The sequence below is a fragment of the Strix aluco genome, chromosome 5, assembly GCF_031877795.1.
Source record: "Strix aluco isolate bStrAlu1 chromosome 5, bStrAlu1.hap1, whole genome shotgun sequence".
NCBI classification, from domain to species: domain Eukaryota; kingdom Metazoa; phylum Chordata; class Aves; order Strigiformes; family Strigidae; genus Strix; species Strix aluco.
Genome location: NC_133935.1, coordinates 82,406,325 through 82,423,047, shown reverse-complemented (window position 1 = coordinate 82,423,047; position 16,723 = coordinate 82,406,325). Strand labels below are relative to the sequence as shown.

Genomic DNA, 16,723 nt, shown 5'->3' with positions numbered 1-16,723 from the left:
GACGGTGACAAACAAAGTCTTCTTCCCAGGCTCAACTTCACTCCCTTGGTCCCAATTTTTCTATCTACTTCCCACCCTGAATGGCACAGGGGGATGGGGAATGGGGTTTATGGTCAGTCTGTAACAGTTTGTCTTTGCTCCTCCCTCCTCCTCACGCTCTTCCCCCCACTTCAGCATGGGGTCCCTCTCACAGGATACAATCCTTCACGAACTGTTCCAGTGTGGGTCCTTCCCACGAGCTGCTGTTCCTGCCAGAAAACCTGCTCCTGTGTGGGCTCCTCTCCAGGGGCTATAGCTCCTGCCAGGAGCCTGCTCCAGCACAGGCTCTCCGCAGGCTGCAGCTTCTTTCAGGGCGTATCTACCTGCTCCCCTGCAGGGTCCTCCACAGGCTGCAGGGTGGGTGTCTGCTCCAAGTGCAAGGTCCTGTACATGGGTTGGGGCAATCCCAAGCACAAATACAGGCTGGGTGATGAGTGGATTGAGACCAGCCCTGTGGAGAAGGACTTGGGGGTATAAGTGGATGGAAGACTGACTATGAGCCAGCAATGTGTGCTCACAGCTCAGAAAGCCAACCGTGTCCTGGGCTGCATCAAGAGCAGTGTGGCCAGCAGGTCGAGGGAGGGGATTCTCCCCCTCTACTCCATTCTCGTGAGACCCCCCCCTGCAGTGCTGTGTTCAGCCTTGGGATCCCCAACATCAGAAGGACACGGACCTGCTGGAGCGGGGCCAGAGGAGGCCATGAAGATGACCAGGGGGCTGGAGCACCTCCCCTGTGAGGACAGGCTGAGAGAGTTGGGGTTGTTCAGCCTGGAGAAGAGAAGGCTCTGGGGAGACCTTATAGCAGCCTTCCAGTACTTAAAGGGGGCTACAGGAAAGATGCGGAGGGACTCTTTATCAGGGGGTGTAGGGATAGAATGAAGGGTAACGGTTTTAAACTGAAAGAGGGCAGATTTAGATTAGATATAAGGAAGAAATTCTTCGCTGTGAGGGTGGTGAGACACTGGAACAGGTTGCCCAGAGAAGCTGTGGCTGCCCCCTCCCTGGAAGGGTTCAAGGCCAGGTTGGACGGGGCTTTGAGCAACCTGGGCTAGTGGAAGGTGTCCCTGCCCATGGCAGGGGGGTTGGGACTAGATGATCTTTAAGTCGCTTTCAACTCAAACTGTTCTATGATTCTATGATTCCCCCGGGGTCCTCAATGGGCTACAGGGGGACAACCTCCTTCACTATGGTCTTCTCCATGGGTTGCAAAGGAATCTCTCCTCTGGTACCTGGAGCATCTCCTTCCCCTCCTTCTTCACTGACTGCACTACATCTGTTATAATTTCTTAAGTATAACAGAGATGTCACCAGCTTCACTACAGAGCCCAGCTTTGGCCAATGGTGGGTCTGTTTTGGAGCAAGCTGGAACTGGCTGTGTCCAACACAGTAGGCAGCCCCTGGCCTCTTCTCACACAGGCCACCTCTGCAGCCCCTGCTACCAAAACCTTGCCATGTAAGCCCAATACAGTGGCCAACCTGAAACTTTCCCATGCATTTAGCACTTTTCTTGAGAGGCAGAGCATATACAAACACAAGTCATAAATGTCAGTCTTCAATACATTAATGCATATTCTCTTGATCCCCTTTCTGCCCTTGAAATATGAACCCTACTAGAACTTCCACTTATTCCTAAGGAAAACTCAAAGACATTCTATCCAATGTCAAGATCTTAAATCTGGGGTAAAAGACTACTGATGTTCCATGCAATTCTATAAATAGCATTTTGGTTTAGGTTGGGAGAGTGCTTTTGGAGCCAATCCCCAGATCATCTCTATTTACTGTTCGTCAGTTTGCGCTGGGAAGCGACATGGACGTATGCAAAACTGGATTCCTTCCAGGTTAAACTATCTGCACGAAGCGCTCCTAATTCTAAATTATGTTCCACCCAGAGAATAAGGCCACGGTTTGATCTAGCCTGAAAAACCTGCTGAAACACAGAGGGATGTCAGACCTTCAGTTTTCCTCTCTACATCTATTACTACAGTGCCATGCTACTTGCTGACACAGACACAGTCTATAAGCTGCTGTTACATTAAATACACTGCATGGGCTCCAGCACAACCAGTCACCCTTTGATTTGCCTAACCATATTTGCTCATTTTTCCCTTTAGAGCCTATCCACACTATTTATAGAATGGCTTTACATTCTTATTAGTTACCAGACAATTATTGTTAATACATGTTCCATCACTACAAATACTCTTCTGTGAAGCTTTATACATTATGTAAAATAGGCAATTATCACTGCACAGTTTAGAAGGTCATTCCAACGCCTATAAACTAAATAGCAACGGGAATTGAAGTCTGCATAGCTTTTTTTATTTTTCATCTATAGATTTCGCAAGCTCCAAACTAGCATTCATCCCACACATTTTAAAACCTAACTAGGGTACTAACTCACAGCACAGAATTGACAAAAACATTTTTATTGATCTGTGTATCTTTGATTTGTGTAATGCGCGCTCCACACAACAGTCTGCGAACATAACATTTTCTTTTACTGGGTGATGAGACATGGTGGTTCCAGGACTCAGTGCAGCTGCAGCATAGATAAGGAAATTTTTCAAAACATGTTAAAAGTCTTTTCAATGTACAGCTGTCGTCAGAAAAAGGGAAGAATTAGTAATTTTTTTTTCTTTTTAGAAGGAGAAAAATTAGGACACAGCGCAACGGTGCAGCCATTTATCCATCACACAGCGAAGTGCCACGCCTGAAATCAGCAGTATACCACACACTGGGGAGCCCTGGAAGCATCCCAAAAACACCCAACACTTGAAAATGATGACGAATTGTTCCACTAATCCAAACAATGTGCCTTTAGATGAAACAAAATATTTCTCTGTGAAAGATCACAGCATATTCATGTTACCGAAGTCCTTTCATTAGTACAAACAGTACTTCCTTTTCTATCAGAAAGAGGAAGTCTCACATCAAGGCAACTTCTCACATTCCAGTTGAGACCTGTGAACTGTACTATAACTATCTCCTTCAGACTACTGCTATTTCCCACTCAAAAATTAGGTTTAACAACAAAAGCTACACTTCCATTCTAACTGTGATAGGAATCAGTGAAGCAAAATTATTGAAATTAAAATTCTGAAGGATATATTTCTAAAAACAAGCCTCAAACTTAGCCTTAACCTCTGGAAAATACTCCTGACAAAAGGGATATAAAAAATGGCATGGAAAAGAGTGCCCTTTAGTCAAAATATTTTTGGGGAAGATCTAGCACATAGTGTAGACTAGCAGACATGGTGAAACTTGCCTATTCACACTCAGGTTCCCCCCCAAACACTTACATATTAATCTTGTCTGGAACATTAGATAAATCCCAAAAGAAAAATATATCTAATCTAAAAACAAGGAAAAGAACAAACAAACATTTTTCCCCTTCAATTTCCAGGGAAGAAAAATATTTCCCAGTCAATAAATGCAGAAAGTTTGTGCAACCTGATTAACCCATATCTTACAGGCCTCTGCCACTTGCTTTTGGAGAAGTAATAGACAGAAAGATTACATTCTGAATGCTTCATGTTCAGACATAACTGGTGCCTGCGTTGGTGCAAGGAGAGGAAGGTGCAGACATCATTTATACCATTATGACATAAATGCTGAGAAAAAAAACATATGATTTTTATATTCTTAAATAGAAACCTATTTTTCAATGAAGAATTAGAACAAAGGGAAATAAAGAGATTTCTTCTCCTGCCATCCCACTTATATTTCACTAGTATCTGCATTAGACTACTATCATGTAAAGACCACCTGCGAATGTGCCATAGAAATGCAGCATCTATATTGTGGTAACGTGGCATTCTGAGAGCAGAACAGTGCCGTACAAAGAACAGCTATGTTTGGGGGGGGAGGGGGGAAGCACTGAAAAAAAACCCAAAACAAAACACCACACACAGTGGGAAGAGAGAAATATGCACACAACTTTCACCCCCCAAGCACAAGTGGTTTCAAGTGCATGCATCAAGATCATACCTGGCTTAAAAACTACAAAATGCCCAAAGTCTTCAGAACACCCTGAGACTAAAGGCACAATTAAATCCTATATGACTCTTCAAATAACTCCTGTAGATTTGGTGCTCAAACTGCAAATTCCATGTAAAGTATGCACTCAAGCTATTTCCAAGTGGCAGCAGAAAACACCTGCAATCCAGCAGCAGTACTGCAGTGATATTTGGCAAACGAGTATCAGAAGAAGTCTACAACCTGAATATCAATGAGCTTCTCCATATGGACAGAATCTGCTCACAAGAGCTGCGGTCAGTGAGCCCGGATTCATTTTACAACAAAGCCCACATGCACACAGAGCCCTCGTAGCTGACAGGTTACAAGATTTATATCGCACTCATCAGCATGGCCTGCGGTGAAGACTTAAGTGACCGTGACCAACAACCATGAGACCCGATACACTCTTCTCCTGGAGAGAAGCGTGTGCAATCAAGTGTCTTCATATCTATTTTCTTCTAGTTGTTTGAGTATGTTGCCATGTAATAATGCTACAGAGATAACAGTAGGAAAAAGAAACCTACATCACCTGCGATGTGATGCAGAAGGTAGTAGGGTTTGTTCCTTGAGGAAATCATTCCCACAAAGGACCTGCACCCTCCAGGTACAGCCAGAAAACGCTTCGTTAGCTGCTTTATTAACAAAGAGACAGCAGCAGTCTTGGGCATCTGTGTACTTATTTTCTCATTTTCACCAAGAATTTAATTAACTGACATTAATTAAGTTTGCTGTTTGATCTGGAAATTCAGTTCAAATTAACATTTTTATGGATAGTTTAGTACTAATGCTGACAGATAATTTCTTTTAAAAGAAGTTGCTTGGACTTGCAACAAGGACGAAACAGGGGAACCTATTCCACTGAGAAACCAATATTTTTGTTTGCTGTTAGACATGACTAACTAAAAAATTGGATATGTTATCTGATTCAAGAAGTCTGGGTGTTTTGCTTACAAGCTATACCAAAAGATCTAGAAGCTCAACAGGACATAAAAGTACTTTGGAGAAGCCAGATAAGATGTCCAGGGAAGTTGTAAACTGTCAATATACACCAAAACACTATCTAAGCCACCAGATTGCTATAATTACCTGTTGCAGAAAATGTCCAGCTGAGACCCTGTCACTTCGTTTTTAATCACTTAAAATGTGAATATTTCAAACAGGCAAACTTATTAGCATCTATCTCTGCACTGTTGCTTATTCCTATCCACCGCAATTTAACAAATTAATTTGTTACCTTTTTAAGCTGTAAGCGTATTAAATAAATTCTCTACAAGCTTCACAACCAATAAACACAGATGCTAGCATTCATATTTCAAATTTCATAAGCATGAGGATAAAATACCTGGAAACTCAAGAACTTAAGACAGAAACAAATTAGATGATCCCTCATTGCTGTAAGTGTGCATATCTCAACAGCACAAGTTCTTCGTTAAGAAAGAAAAAAAAAAAAATGCTTTTTAGTGTCAAATAATGTCAACATTACACTTTGAAAGTCCACAAGAAGAAAGAAGTTGTCCATACTTGAAAATAGCATATGCAAAATTGCCACGATCTTAGCAAAATCAAGGTCAGAAAAATAGGTTCACCTGAACTATGAAAATGCAAGACAGAGAATGAAGCTTGTTTTCCTAGATCCTTCATGCGGAGCTTCCCAGCCTTTTCTCAAGTGTCTCCAAATCCAAAACTAAAATGTCTGGGCTCAGTTATAAAATTCACATCATGGTAAAACTACAAGAGCAGCTACAGAAGGAAAGGTACACGACACAAACGCCTTTTTGCCATGTTCAGGTCCAGGCTCAAGATCTTGTCTCTATTCCAAACATATTGGACAAATGCCCGAGGCAAAACAGAATCCTTGTCTTAGTTGCAGTATCACTGAAACCAGAAATCCAAATCCATTCATTCTACCAGCTCAAGCTCAAAACTATGTAACCCATTAACCTTCTGAAACATTAAGCAAATACTTGAATGAATCGCTAACTCCACACACACAGCTGTCCTATTCTTTCAAGAAACCCAATAAAGACACCTTGTTTTCAGTCGGTCTGTCCACCCAGCTGCCAGGTTCCCTCTGCTGCAGTGAAATCACAAGGGCAAGTTTGACAGGTCAGCAACAGTCCCATGCTTTACACAAATTAAGAAGTCCAGGCAGATATAACAGCATACATCCACGGCTAAAGATTAAATTGATACTAAATACAACAAGTTTTAAAAAGATATTTAACACAAGGCTTCATTTCTCTCATTTCTACTTAGCCAGAAGCTAGGACCAAACCAATGAATTTCAATTGCAAAAAGCTCTGAAGGCCACAGCGGGGCATCCCACCACCTGCGGGATTTAAAAACCACAAGACAGTCTATTACCAGCAGAGGATAAACAGCAACTTGCAATCATACATCATCATGCAGTCTTTCCAGCTTGCATATTGCTTGCTTCCATTTCTTACTATTTTGGGTCAATAAAAAATTTTAACCAAAGCTATACTTACATTTGAGATTTTTTACATTAGTTGAAGAGAGGCTTGTTTAGATTCCTAGAACATCAGTGGAACCATTCCAGAGTTTGCAGCTCACTATCACTTTACATTTGACTATCCTTGGATGCATTGAAAACAACTAAGGCAGTCAGCAATCCTAGCAAGTGAACAAAAAAAAATAGCCACCCAAACAACTGCTTTCTAGTATTTTTTTTAATGTGTGATTTCATCTACAGGACAGGAATTGTGAACTCTGTAGCTATGTAAAAACACACACACACCCCTAGAGAAACAATAGTTTTTTTCTGGGGATATTTTACTGTAGGTGGGTTTTTAAAAAAAAAAAAAAAAAACAAACAAACACAAAAAAACAAAAAAAAATACACACACAGAACAAGTCAGATCAGCTTCACTGATGCCAACACAGCTGTGCTGATTTATGCCAAACCAAATTTCAGTCCCATCTAGCAGAAACACCACTGTGAACCTGTTGTGTTTTTCCCCATTACATTACTGCACTATTCCTTACTCTTCATTCTTTTTCAAACCTACTTTTTTATAAGAAAATTTTATGTAAGGTGCCACATTTCTCATATGCTACAAATAAGAAAACTGAAGTTGTACTTCAGGATTATTGAGAATATTACAGTTGACAATTCATGAGTTTAGGGCCCCACCCCCCCAAAAAAACCCCAACACATACTGGAATAGCAAATCATGGTATGCAGCTGGAGATCGCTTCTCTTTGCTGTGCCTTCCTTGTAAATTAACTCATTTTAGTTGACTAAAATTATTGCATAAAGAAAGAACAAGTAGTACTTCATTTTTCTGTAGCTCCTCTATAGCTAAATCAATTTTATAGAAACACAGGATGGTTTGGGTTGGAAGGCACTTGAAAGACATCTAGTCCCAACCCCCCTGCCATGGGCAGGGACACCTTCCTCTAAGATCAGCTTGCTCAAAGCCCCGTCCAACCTGGCCTTGAACCCTTCCAGGGAGGGGGCAGCTACAGCTTCTCTGGGCAACCTGTGCCAGTGTCTCACCACCCTCACAGTGAAGAATTTCTTCCTTATATCTAATCTAAATCTGCCCTCTTTCAGTTTAAAACCGTTACCCTTCATTCTATCCCTACACCCCCTGATAAAGAGTCCCTCCGCATCTTTCCTGTAGCCCCCTTTAAGTACTGGAAGGCTGCTGTAAGGTCTCCCCAGAGCCTTCTCTTCTCCAGGCTGAACAACCCCAACTCTCTCAGCCTGTCCTCACAGGGGAGGTGCTCCAGCCCCCTGGTCATCTTCATGGCCTCCTCTAGCCTCACCTGAGCAGGTCTGTGTCCTTCTGATGTTGGGGATCCCAAGGCTGGACACAGCACTGCAGGGGGGGTCTCATGAGAATGGAGTAGAGGGGCAGAATCCCCTCCCTCGACCTGCTGGCCACACTGCTCTTGATGCAGCCCAGGACACGGTTGGCTTTCTGAGCTGTGAGCACACATTGCTGGCTCATAGTCAGTTTTCCATCCACTTATACCCCCAAGTCCTTCTCCACAGGGCTGGTCTCAATCCACTCATCACCCAGCCTGTATTTGTGCTTGGGATTGCCCCAACCCAGGTGCAGGACCTTGCACTTGGCCTTGTTGAACTTCATGAGGTTCGCAGGGGCCCACCTCTCCAGCCTGTCCAGGTCCCTCTGGATGCCGACCCTTCCCTCCAGCATGTCAACCACACCACACATTTAAGCTGTCTGTATTATGTTGTTAAGCCATAGATCAATTCCCAAGATACAATATCTAACTACTTTGGTAAATGATGCCACCTACCTAATAATCAAAGACCAAATAAACAGACACTAAAGTAAGTCATTAACAGCTACATATGCCTAAGCAGCGCTGCAACCTTTCTTAATCATTGCGTCTAGCATCACACAAATGAGAAAAATTAAATAGTTTAAGCATGTTTATATTTTTATTAAATGAAGTAAAAAGGCAATAAATTGTCAGGATAAGAAATGCAATAGCAAAACCATGTTTGTATATCCCATGGAAGTTACTACTATTCAAAGTGAGAGCTAGTGGATGCCAGCCACAGAAATGGAACACTGGAGCTAAAAATCCTCTAGATGAGTCACTGTGTGTCCAGTTGTTCAGTGATCCAACTGTATTATTACTTGCTTGTGTTTGTATCATCCTGAGGTGGAATTCCTCACACTCTTGCAGTAGCATGTCTCAGAGGCACTTTAGGCTAGCGCCAGCCAGTGCCACCACGGAAGGAAGGCCACCCCCACCCTCTCGTATTTACTCACATCCCACTGCGGGCTCCTCCTTTCAGCTGGCATGTTTGTGAACCTGCATCAGTAACTGGATTGGTTAAACAGATCAAGATTAAAACTAGCTCAACAAGAAAGAAAAGTGTAGCTTAATTCAGATCAGCTTCCCAATTCAAATCAGTATATGGCTATAGGAATGCTTATGAAGCTCTACAGGGATTTGAATCGGGATGAGGAGACAAAAAGAGTAGCAGAAGCAAGGCAGGAGTGCATCTTTAAGAGGAGTCATTTATGCTAGCGTTAATTATCTGTGAAACCACAGCCGAAAGGCCTAACTTTAATACAAATATAATAATGTCAGTAGAGCCTGTTGAAATTCAGTTAAATTTTGTCACATTGGTAGAACCTTAGCCATAGTAAATAATGAATTGAAGCTGCATATATGTACTGATGAGCTGCAGAATACAATAAATTATCTTGACTGCCATGGGCAGAATTTCATATTTAATGACACCAAAAAAAAATTTAAGTCCCTGCTGTCAGACTTGGCAGCTCATTGAAGAACTTGCCGAGTTCATTTTTATTTTAATTAATAAATAAATAAAATTTACTGTTCACCCATATTCTGGCCTTACAAGAGAAAGATCGCTATTCTCCCACATCCATTCTACCTCCAGAAAACAAATTTGAGAACAGGTATACACATCTACAAAACCTTTACTTCTATCCAGCATTTCTCAGTTAAAATATCCAACCTAGATTATAATAGTATTCCTTCAACAATAAAATACCTATGACTACCCAACCTTCATTCATATTCACATGAACTGTAGTAACACTGGTTGTACAGAGGAATGGCTATAGTCAGTAGTTCACCTTTAAGCAAGAGGTCACATTAGATTGTGATAATCTCATCCACCCTTTAAATATACCAATTTTTCACATCAGCTTTTCTAGGTACACTTGAATGAGAAGACTTATTTTCTACCTCCTAGACACACAGTCCAAGGAAGCTGAAGTTTTTTTTAGGGTTATTTCAACCTGAAATACCACTAAATTATGTTTTTGCCAACCAGAAGACACTGAAGGGTATGAGAGGTGATTGTTTTTGAAAGAAAAGATCGAAGAAAACTCTACGTATAATGAAATCACATGAGCTGGAAAAATTCTTGAAGCAGCTCTGGAGCAGTGGTGGGAAGTCTGAATTCCTTTTTTTTTTTTTTTTTTTCTTTAAAATACGTGAGAATAAGATATCTCCATCTACCCATTTTATGCAGGACACCATTTGGGTTTCATTAACAATTTGAAAACAAAAAAGTCTCCAGAAGGTATCCAGTCCTACTGCATTCTTTGTCTATGTTCAGTTTCCCTGGAAGATAACAGATGATTACAGGAAGATGATACAGGAAGCTGACACCAAAGAGATACATGCAAAAGCCAGCGGTTTTGGGGTTTGTTTTTTTTTAATACTCATGAAAAAAATCTAAGCAATCTTTGAAAGCATTACTGATTTGTTCAATATTTTGGTTCTGGCTCAGGAGGTGGAAGAGCTTTCTTGAGAAAAATAATATTATTATTATTGGTTTGCATCAGAAAGCATGCATATGCTTTCATAATGTCACTTGCTCAATCCAATTACACAAAAAATACCAGTTATCATGACAGTTCTTGCATACAACAACCCTTCGGGCAACTAATCCAGAGCTCAGCAAACAGAACATGAGATTTTCCTGTGACTGAAAAGGAATCAGGATCTTTATCACCTGGATTGAAGGAAGAATCACAGATGATGCACATTAGGCTACAAAGTATGCCAGAAACTTAAAAAATTGGGCCAATCTTAGCACAAATGAGATGCTGGTCAATGATGGTTAAGAACTTGTCCCAGAAATTCCTCAAGAACTTTTCAAGCTTTAGGCTGCATGCTGCATTCAGTCAGCTCATGTGCATGCTTGCAGAACCTTGCCTGAAAGCAAACTGCCATAACATATAGCTCTGCTCTTAAAAGAGGCCAGGGCAAAAATCAGGAAGTCCTAAGATTTTTATTTTAAATAGACATTTCCTACACAGTGTTCATTGCAGAGTATTTAAGTGGGGCAATTCTTAAGTAATGAAGCAAACTGCTATAAGCAGACTGAAAAGTTTAAAAAAAACCACATTAGAAAAAGAGTAAAAAATGGCTTCTCACATATATAAAACAGAAGTCACTTAAGAATAAAGTACTACATTTTAAAAAATCCTAAGAGATAGAAAGGAAAAAGTATGTAATTCTTTCTGAAGGAAAGCAGGAAGTTAAAAAAGAAATTAAAAAAGAAATTCAGGTAACCCTGAAACCTCCCATATGAGTCAAAATTCTCAGCCTCCTGTGCAAAGATGTTGTAACAAATAGATAAAAAATCAAGAGACTGAAGAGTTTCCCTAGTTGCCCTTGAGGGAATGCGTTTGATTATACCTTTCCTCTACTATCACCAAAAGTAACAACAGCTGCTTGATGTGGGATCTTTATTTTATTTTCTCCATCTTGCAACTCATCGACTTAGTCCATTCCAAAAAAAATAAACCAAAAAAATACGGCAGATTACTTGCCAAGTCTCAGTCTGAAATACAAGGTTCTACCACAGTAAGTGAATTCAGGCAGTAACCTCTAAAGTGTGAGCTATTACTGGCACATTTAAACATGATTATTCTTGTCTGACCCAACGTTTACATACCTCGTAGGCCCACGTTTCCAGAATGAAAACTATCTTTGAAACTGAAGATATCCGTAAGCTTTGTCTGAAACCTCAAAGGCTGCAATAAGATACATCGCCTAAAGAAATACAGGGGTTTCCTGATGAGCCTTATCTTTGGCTTACAGCCCAAATACTGCAGTGACCAATCTTAGGTCTCCTCTTGCAATCCATAAAAACCTCAAACCAAACTTTTCTCTCAGTTATCCATCTCTTACACTAAATCACTGCATGCCTTTTTAATTCTATGATTTTGATTTAGTTGTCCCATCTGCTAGAAATATTTTAATAAAATATCTCTTTTTATATCCTAACATCAAGGTAATGGTGCCAATTAAGTTCTGCTGTGGCTATCTGTAAAAGGAAGAAGGGAAGAAAGAAGCAAACATAAATATTTCTTTATTAATTTTAAACGACTTGGATTTCAACCAGTATTTCAGTGATGGGAAAAATAAAATAATTAATACATTTATACTATACATGGATTTCTCTAGGAGAATTAACATTTGAACTACTTTTAAAAACTTCAAAACGTTTCAGATCTTGCAAAATGTTTGGCTTTGAATTAGACTGCTTATCAAGAGAATTTTAAACTGGTGTGATTTAGGACATTTAGGACTTTATCCAAAGACAGACTTTTAATTTCATAAATTAAGAAATTCAAGTCTTATGAAATTAAAATGATGGCAACCTCTTCAAAATATCTTTATTTTCTCTACAGCTTCATGTTCACCTTCAAATTTACAGAGCATGTAAAGTGTTACCCTTTTGAGAATAAATGGATTAGAGGCAATTTTTTTCTTTAACTGACCTGATGTTACCTAAATACGGTAAGGGTCTGGGTTGGTTTTCCCAAAAGCAAAAACCATAAAAAGCAAACAAAAAGCTCTACACACTCAGCTTTCACTGCAATTGGAAGACTGTGAAACACAATTAGAGGGTGGGTTTTTTCTAAAAATAATAATAAAAAAAAAAAGTATTAAAGGATTCAAGTTTTAAGCAGCACAAGATTAAAAAAGGATGGAAATGTGAGACATTATAAACTGAAACTTACTGTTTAGCTCACTGCGTGTATCACTAAGCAAGAACCTAAGAGGCCTATTGAAGGATTTTCTGATGTCAGCCTCAACAGTCAAAGAGAAACCCATAACCACAGGACTCGCAACTGGGAGACAAGATAAATACTCATATTCACAGTGCCTAACTGTTTGTAGGATTTAGTCTTGTATTTGTAAACCATTTATTTATCACACTCATGATAGAGAAAATGAAATTTAATTTAACTAGGGGCATGAGTCACAGCCACAATGAAAACAAACTCTGGCCTGTAAAAACCAATTAGACTCAGCAACTTTGGCAGGCTGTTCAACTATTCCATTAGATCCACATCTCGACCCATGAAATGTTAATAATGGGTTTCTTTTACACAACATTCTGCAGGAATTTCTTCGGAAGGATTGAATTTTCTTCTCCATAGTAGCTATGCTTACCATAGGCCTTATAACAAGCTTCTGTTGTTGAACCATGGATGCAAAAAAACCACTCTCTTGCCTAGTAACTGTGTTTCTAGGTCTTAGCCTGAAAATAAATGCTGGGAAAACTGGAGGCTGGAGGAATCCTTTCCTCCACAACCTTGTGTACTATTTAGAAAAATAGTTATACAGTTAGGACATTAATTCAATCTTAAACTATGTGCAATTAATACATTATACTACTTTGTAACATTTGTCTCCTGAGTGCAAGTTAGGCCCCTAACGAAGGCTGTGCTCTTCCTCCACTCCCCACGTGCAGTGACCCTTCTGCGAGTGTCTGCTCAGTTATTTTCAATTTTGGTTTCTTGAGTTCCTATTTTTCATGAAAAGGGACAGAGATTTTTAAGAAAATTTTCACACAAGTCAAAACCAATAAATTTCAGACTTCTACCCAATAAATTATATTCTAATGATAAACGCTCTTTTTAAGGGGAAGAAGAGGATGCACCCAAGGAGTAGGATTAAAAACATTTACCAACACCAATTTGAAAGCACATTGGTAAACACTTCACATATCATCCCTCATGCCTCAACGAATTCACCTCACATTCACACTGGGCATCCTAGCAACTCTTCCTTTACAAATACATTTTTCCATTTACTGAAAACAATAATGAGTCATTTCTGTAGAATACAATCCTTCACATACAGCAGATGCCTAATGTTGCATGCTGTGAAAAAGAAAAAAAAACAAACCAACAACCTAATGCCTACTCAAATTGCTGTATTTATCACAGAAGTCTGTCAGCATTTTGCATCTTTTGTGAATGTTTTCTTCAGAATGTTTGAATTTTTTTTTTAATGGTAAGATCTTAATAGTGCTTGTCAAAATGTACTACCAAGTCCTGTAAGATTTAATATCTAATTAGCTCAGTTACTACCAGCTTAGGAATACCGCCCAAACAACGACCCACAATTACTGTCTTTTAACAAGGGAGTAAACCAATGGAGAGCAAAAAACAGTCAATGCTTTGGAACTGAGAAAATGAGCAGTTCCTTATGTTTTTCAAGGCTTTCCCTTCCAGTGCCATTGAATTTGTTGCAATAAACAAATTTTTTAAATATTTTTTGATGGTGTCTTTTTAAACTAGTTCTTACACTACTTCTATAAAAATCAAGCCTGACTAGCTAGCTACAGGCAGAGCAAACAAGGAGAACCGTCCCCTTCATTCTTCTCTGTAACTAGTGGAGCATAAGTACACAAATCAAAAGATGAACAGTAAACACAGAACTGAAATCAAATAATTCACTCTGATGAAATTACAAAACTGTTGGGTGGGATGTTCAACCAATCACTGCAAAATCTAAAGAAGTAATTAGGAAGCTTGGTTTTCTGAAATGCATGGCTTTTTTTCAGAACAAGAAGGTAGCAGCAGAGCGCAGTTTACCTTTACTCATTTTGTTTTCTTACAGAGGTGTTTCATTAAACTAACTCATTAGAATTACAGCAGCCTGATGTTATTAGATGACTGACTTAAAATAAAAGTACTTGCCTATAGCCACACATTACGTGTAAGGGCAGAACAGAACAATGACACGGTAACAGGCAGACACAGATGCTGTAGATCCTAAATTATTCATGACTTATCCGATACAAAATAAAGCAGTCCTAGAAAATTAATTCTAGTAAAAAAAGGAATGCAATTTCTAAGACATCTCTACAGATTATTTAGTTCCTCTACAAACTATATATTCAGCAACAGCAATTAAGATGTAAAAGTAAAGATGAAAAAACCCTGTTTAATCAGTTCCTAATTAGATAAGTATGCCAGATACCACAAAGGATGGCACTACATTAGCGAAGAAAAAACCAAACATTCAACATGCTGAAGAGAACAAGAAAAGCATTTAACATCAATTACTTTCAAACAATAATTGAGGATTTCAAGTAATAGTTTGTACACTTGCAAGAGCCATTTCGGATTTTGAAGTTAGTTGTAATCTAGAAATGAACTCATTGTAAAACCTAACCAGCAGTGCAGCTGTGTACTTTCAGTCTCATTTCCATAAACACTGAAGAAACCTATTTTTGCTCTTATTCTCATTTAGAATATTGACTAGAAACTATTCTGATGGGATTTCACGGAATACGGTTGCTGTTTTCACAGCCTGAGCTATCCAGACAAGAAAAACATTGTTACCACAGAAAAATAAGGAAAAGATCTTTAGAGCAACAGTAGCAGATACAAATGCTGACACAAACTCCATCTTCAGCATAATAAACGTCATCGGGATTCTCTTTGGGAAAACTGCAGTTGCAAAACGATAATAATTAGGCTTAATGTAGTTCTAAGCCAAATTATGGCAGCTGTACATGCCACAACAAAGAATATTTTTAAGCATCGAGTACACAGTTTAAGTACAACCAAACTCCAAAATATTTCTGATTTACAGTAAATTACTCAGAACACTGAATATATCCCAGTGCTGCTCTTACCTTTCTTAGCAGCATCTGTTCTCCGTCTTGCTGGCGACACCAGATCCTTTACAATCTGTAGCACTTGAATCATTGCTTGTTAGCAAGATCAAAGAGACTAGATGCTCTTCTAAAATTCCAACAGGTTTCATTACTACATGTTATTACATGGCTGTCTTCAGCATGCTCAAGCAAAACTGATGCAGGAACAACTCATCTACCTTCACAGAAAGATTTCTGCCTGACGACTCTACAGGCTGGGGTGATGGATTTAAGGTGACTTCAGCACAAGGAGACAAAAAACTGCAACCAGTCCTAAATGTATTTCTACAGAACATTTTAAAATTATTTACTGGAGAGAATGCATACTGATTCCTCTAAATAAAGTTTAAAGGAAACATTCACACCACAAAGTAACTAAAGAAAACACCACTTGAAATGAATGCCGACAGATGCAATGTACTCCCCTAGGCTCAGCATTTAAGAAGCATATCCGCATCCTCTTTTAAAGTCTATCTCAATTCATGAAATTTCATGTAATGCTTTAAGAGAGCTATCGGTGCAGTGTAGAGCCAGCATCAGACCTACTAACAGAATTAAAATTAAATCTAGCTTGCTTGTTAAACTCCATCAGGCACAAGCTAGCACCTGCTAAAGAGAGCCATTCGGTTCCTTTTCTCCCCCCTTGAACACACACCTCTGACACCCGTGTACGTGATGGGAATTCTTGCACACCGGGAGGCACGCTGGAAATCCTGGGAGTATCTCAGGCGTTCTTCTCTCTCCCACCACCAGAGGCCCAGAGAGCTGTTTCAGCTAAGGTATGATCATTACTTGTGTCAGGTAATTTTAAGCAAACAAATTGCAGTATGTGCCCCACAACATTTTTAACGCCATTTGGAAAATGTACAAAGGCACTTCAGAAATGCCTTCTGTCAAAGCCTCTACAGAGTGAACAAAAAAAAAAAAAAATCATGAGAAATCATGTTTTATAGGGTTGTGTTAAATAACTGTCAGCCCTGAAGAGGCTCTGTGAACACTTCAGGAAACCAAATTCCTACACAGCATTGTGAAGTCTTGCCTACACAAAGAGAGTGATTTAGGAAGCCAACTACATTTTCCAAAAGCTGTAACATTAAAACAAACCACAGGCCACAACTGAGGCACAGCAAGACCCATTCTCTGGCCTTTAGACCTTTTGTTCCCATTGCTTAAGTGTTAGATGGTGGGGAGGAAAGGTCATCTCTTTCCATT

The 16,723-nt window shown here is 39.6% G+C and overlaps 1 protein-coding gene across 3 annotated transcripts in view; it reads right to left on the bottom strand.

Annotated features, from left to right (window-relative positions):
* The window catches only part of USP6NL (USP6 N-terminal like), a 133,052-nt gene that overhangs the window by 93,606 nt on the left and 22,723 nt on the right, over positions 1 to 16,723 (bottom strand). The window lies entirely within an intron of this gene.